Source organism: Octopus bimaculoides, chromosome 11 (genome assembly GCF_001194135.2).
Source record: "Octopus bimaculoides isolate UCB-OBI-ISO-001 chromosome 11, ASM119413v2, whole genome shotgun sequence".
Taxonomy (NCBI): Eukaryota; Metazoa; Mollusca; class Cephalopoda; order Octopoda; family Octopodidae; genus Octopus; species Octopus bimaculoides.
Genome location: NC_068991.1, coordinates 77603611 through 77608970, shown reverse-complemented (window position 1 = coordinate 77608970; position 5360 = coordinate 77603611). Strand labels below are relative to the sequence as shown.

Genomic DNA, 5360 nt, shown 5'->3' with positions numbered 1-5360 from the left:
CTCTCTCTCTGAAAGTATCTGTCATTACAGTATCGAAATGTGATTGTTTCAGTTAGTAGAATAGTTTCATTTTTAAAGTGAAAGTATTTGACATGAGTGTTTTTGTTTCACTTTTGACACGTAATACTTAAATAGTGGAGGAGATATTATGTTGCTGTGGGCTCGAACTCTGCAAGAAGTTAAAATTTTTTTGACTAAAACACAACTGGAACCCTAAGTAAGGCATCTGTAAAATTTGAATGAAATTGGTTGCGTAGTTCTCGAGTTTTAGGGATTCACACAGACAGACAGACAGACAGACAGACAGACAGACAGACAGACAGACACACATTCTCATTTTTATATATATAGATTCCTTAATAAATGCTAGGCATCACTACAAGATTAATTCTTCAATTAGAGAATGGAAAGACTGGCAGTCCCTATCAATCGTGCAATATTTCATCCATACCAATGCGATCCCCGTGCTAGGGTGATCATTATACTGCTTGTCTAAACAGCCAGTCTATCTTTTTTTGTCTTAACATTTCTCTGATCTTATTATTCACAGAAAGAGCAGGTTGTTTAAAGAGCATTTGCTAGTAAAACTATATTTCTAGTTCATTACTATAGTTACTCACATGTAAGTAAATAATATTGCCATTCAATCTAGTATTATACACCTTACTATTTACATACCAGCACAATTGTCTCTCACTTAATCTATGTGACCCAGTGGTTAGGGCAGCAGACTCGTGGTCATAGGATCATAGTTTCAATTTCCAGACTGGGCGTTGTGAGTGTTTATTGGGCACAAACACATAAAAGCTCCACGAGGCTCCAGCAAGGGGTGGTGGAGGCAAACCCTGCTGTACTCTTTCACCACAATTTTCTCACACTCTTTCTTCCTCTATTTCAAAGGGCCAGCTTTGTCACACTTTGTGTCATCCTGAAAACTACATTAAGGGTACACGTGTCTGTGGAGTGCTCAGCCACTTGCACGTTAATTTCACAAGCAGGCTGTTCCATTGATCGGATCAACTGGAACCCTCATCGTCATAACCGACGGAGTGCCACAACGATACTATTCTATTCAGTTCAAAATGATTTCCTTGCCTTAATCTCTTCTACATATGCTATGTATTAATCTATATTAATCTATACAATCTATATTGATCTGAAAGGGTTTGGTTTTACTCTAAGTGGTGTATGTACTGTACTATCAACAAATGTTTTTAACCTTAATCAATATGTAAACTCATCTAAATGCTGACATTTAGACATGTGGTAAACTATAAGATTCATCTACATGTGTACAGAATCAGTAAATTGGTTCACTACAATTTTTGCTTTCTTTTATAAACATTTATGGATTGGAATTTGATGATGCACACCACTGCCAGTTTCCTTGGATTCCAAATGTTACTTTATGCAAGGCCTTAATTTGCTTCTACACTATAGAAGCCACTCAATTAAGAAGTACCAGTAATTAATACTCATAGCTTTAGAAATTAACAAAGTTTGGTTGTTGATTCAATGAAATATGTTCCTTCAACATAGCAAAAAACGAAAAGAGGGAGATAATCAACAGATGGTGCCGATGTTGGCAGGTTTGATACCATTTCAAAAGAAATCAGAATTCACCCGATTAGGTGCAAAAGCTAAGATTTCTAAGGAAATGGCAACTGAAATAACTGAGACATTTATACCTTAAGAGTGTTATCATTTCAAGAGAAGCAATGAAGCTCTGACTAGGAATGGAATGGTCTTCTGTAGACTCAGTTTGCCAGGAGCTAACTTCTCTCTGTGCTGGCAATTATTCATCAAATAACAATAATATCTACATATAAATTATTCCAATATTACATGCTTAAATACTTTAGATGAGTTATTCATGATAATAATTTAAAATTTCTGGACTATTAACCTCCTCGTTAGTTTTTTATGCTTCGTCTATGTTTCCATTAGTTCAGTTTGCAATCATGTGTCTGTGTATCCTGCGTGTGTATATATATATAGGTAATTTATGAGTATGCACGCACACACATGTATGTATGTATGTGTGTGTATATATATATATATATATATATATATATATACACACACCCATACGTATGTAGACATACATAAATGTCTGGGAGGGGTGCATGTGTGTACATACATATATATGTGTGTGTTTGTTTGTGTGTGTGTGTTTTTGTGCGTGTGTATGTGTGTATGTGTGTGTTAACATTTCCCTGGGTTGAAAGTGAAAGGAGATTTAAATCATTTGCATGATGATGCTAATAGCGAAAAAGGAAAAAAAAAATGCAAATTAACATTTATATGTTAACTATAAAAGATATATATTATCATAATTATAATATTTAATGACTAAAATGGTGGTGTGTAGGTAGATATGATAATTCCCCATAAAACTAAGTTTCTGATTTCAAATTCCACCAGGGGTCTCCCCTTTATTTGAAGTTTCTATCTGTATATATTGGCCTTGGTTCTCAGCTAAATGATTCAGTAATTAACTGGTATTTCAATTATGATATTCAACTTTAATTACTTATGTATGTATCAAATAAAATCTCCGATATTTAAACATTATAACGACTATATTTACCTCCTCACTCGCTTAGAGGTGGCATGAGACAGTCAGGCATTATACTATTTAACTGTGTTCCTCGTGGTCATGAGTTCAAATCCCTGTGATGGTGATAAAAAAAATTGTATTGAGTAAATAAGAATAAAATAACTGGATAACTGAGGTGGTCAAAATTAATCCTAACTGACCATTCCCCCTAAAATATTTTTTGCTTTGTAATCAAGAAACCGATATTTAAACTTACCGCTACTTACCTGCTTTTGTGTTAGTCATAAATTGGTAGAAAGATGAAAAAATAAAAAGGAAAAGGTAAAAAAAAATATTCCCTTAGAAAAAAATAAATGACTTTGTTGACAATAGGGAGTGAAGGGGAAGGCAGTGGCGAGGGTGGGGGTAAGTTTGATAGACTTGTTGTATGTAGGAACACTTGTAAATCACTCACATAATTTAAGACTGAGGGAGTTGGAGGGAGTAACTTTGGGGGGGGGGGAGAAAAAACATAAATAAAAAGGGACGTACATTAAATATGAACCAGCACACACACACACACACACACACACACACACACACGATGTGAACTGACATGACATGACATGATCTGACATGACATAAGAGTGGTGCAGAATGAGAGTGGCAGCACATTAGAAATACTACTTGGTGACAGCTGTAATCATCAACACCCACACCCACCAACCCACCCTTCCTACCTACCACCACCACCACCCTCCCACGTTTACCAATCCTACTATTACTCACAAGGGCTACTGTTTATGATGTAGTTTATCCTGATGTTAACCTGATCCAGCAAGGCTTACGACCAAAAATGTCCCAACCATGGCCATCCCATCAGAGTTTCTACATGCATTATGTATAGGACATGTTTGTAAAACCAGTAAAGGTAATCTGATTCGGAAGAGATATGGTCAATACTTGTGTCAGGTGAAAAAATGGCATGATAGAGGCTCCTTCCATTGGTCAGTTGTGATGGGGTTATCTTCCAAGAGATGTAGGCTTTGCATTATACAGGTTGGACCCCAAAAGTAGGTTTACACTTACCACATTGGCATTTTGAATTTCTTTTAAAACATTTTATTACATTTAAATTTCTATCTTAGAAACTGAAAAGGGAGCTTGACAAAATTAACTAAATTAGCATAGATGTTTTTATAATTAAAATCTAAAAGCTGCAAATCTGTTTTTGTTCTCCTCAGTTGAGAAGAACCCAGACAAGAGTGAGGTTCAGGCTGTCTTTGATACGACAATAAATATTCCTGTCTTCTTTACCAAGTATATTGATTTCTATATCAGGAAACAGTTGCCCGGTGTGAGAAATATCTTCTTAAATGCTTTACAACTCCTACACTACAAAATGCACACACACTAACATATATATCTATATATTGTCAGCTCACTCTGCATGTCACTGGCCACATGTAATCCTGTACAACCTGTTACATGGTCAGCAATTAAACTGGCCCTACCACCAGGCTGGCCTGATGAAGCAAGGTGCTAGAAACCCAGCAAGACCGGTCCAAAGGATTGATAAAGACCGGCATAAGGTCAATAACAATCTAGCAAAGGGATACAGAGCTACTGGAGATGGTGAACAAGTGCACTGCAAGAAGCAATGACCCTCTAGTTCATGTCAGACCAAGGATATTCTGTTATAAAACTTGAAGGTCATTTAATTTCTGGCCAACCCAAACAGTGATGGACCACCAAGAGGTAAAGTTGTTCTATTTGAAAACTGAAAGCAGTTCTGTGTCAGCTTCCATCAATATAATCAATCTGATGCAGATAACGGACCTTAGAAAAGCGGTCGATGCCAGTGTAGTGGGGAGATTTCATGTGCATCTGAGACATTGAAATCTTACCATTTCTATAATTTCTTCCATTACTGGAGCAGACATGTGCCTTACTATGTGCAGCATAGACAGGCACAGTCATAAATTTATGTGTGTGGGGGGCCCTTTCAATTAGATAATCAGACAAAACAGAAAGAGGACAGAGACTAGGAAACTACATCAGTCTGTATGTAGAAGGTAGAATAGAGGCATATATATATTGACTTCTATATCCAAGATGAGAGAATAAGAGTCAAACTGACTAATAGATAAGATATGAGACTGACAATCCATGTAGGCGAGGGCCACAAGCTGCAGGGAGTAAAACCAAACACTGACAAAGTAAGTGGTATCAGACTGACAATCTATGTAGATAGGGTTACCAAGTAGATAAGGGTGTTAAATTGAGAATCAAAGAAAATAGGGGTGTTAGAGTGACAACCCAAATAGATAAGGGTAGCAGGCTCACAATCCAAGTGGTGAGGGGTGTCAAACCGATAATCCAAGGCACATGGGAATAAAATTAGATAAGGGATGTCGGAGAGATAATCAAAAAAGAACAAGGGTGCCAGACTGACAATCCACATCAGTGCCATAGTTAAAGAAAGAGGGTGTCAGAAGAATAATCCATGTAAATAGGGGTGGGTTAAAATGACAATCCATGACAGAGATGTCATAGGGACAATCAAAGCAGACAAGAATGTTAGACTGCCATGTAAAGAGCATGTACAGTTCTATATTTAAGAGCTGAGGAATTATGTACATTATTTACATAATTTACATTTGACGGATATTCGTCCTCATCTTGTTTGTTGTTAACACAACGTTTCAGCTGATATACCCTCCAGCCTTCATCAGGTGTCTTGGGGAAATTTTGAACCTGGATTCTCATTCCTAAGGTATTTTTTTATATTATTATTATTATTATTATTATTATTATTATT

The 5360-nt window shown here is 36.5% G+C and overlaps 1 long non-coding RNA gene across 2 annotated transcripts in view; it reads right to left on the bottom strand.

Annotated features, from left to right (window-relative positions):
- LOC106867980 (uncharacterized) overlaps positions 1–5360 on the bottom strand; it is a 637828-nt gene that overhangs the window by 3605 nt on the left and 628863 nt on the right. The window contains exons 14-15 of one of the 2 annotated variants that reach the window (XR_008265236.1): positions 2591–2673; positions 11–1819 (exon numbers count right to left, since the gene is read on the bottom strand). The exons of the other annotated variant lie outside the window; for it this stretch is intronic. This is a non-coding gene — a long non-coding RNA (uncharacterized LOC106867980). Of the gene's footprint in view, positions 1–10; positions 1820–2590; positions 2674–5360 lie in introns of those variants that run through there. 2 annotated transcript variants of the gene reach the window in all.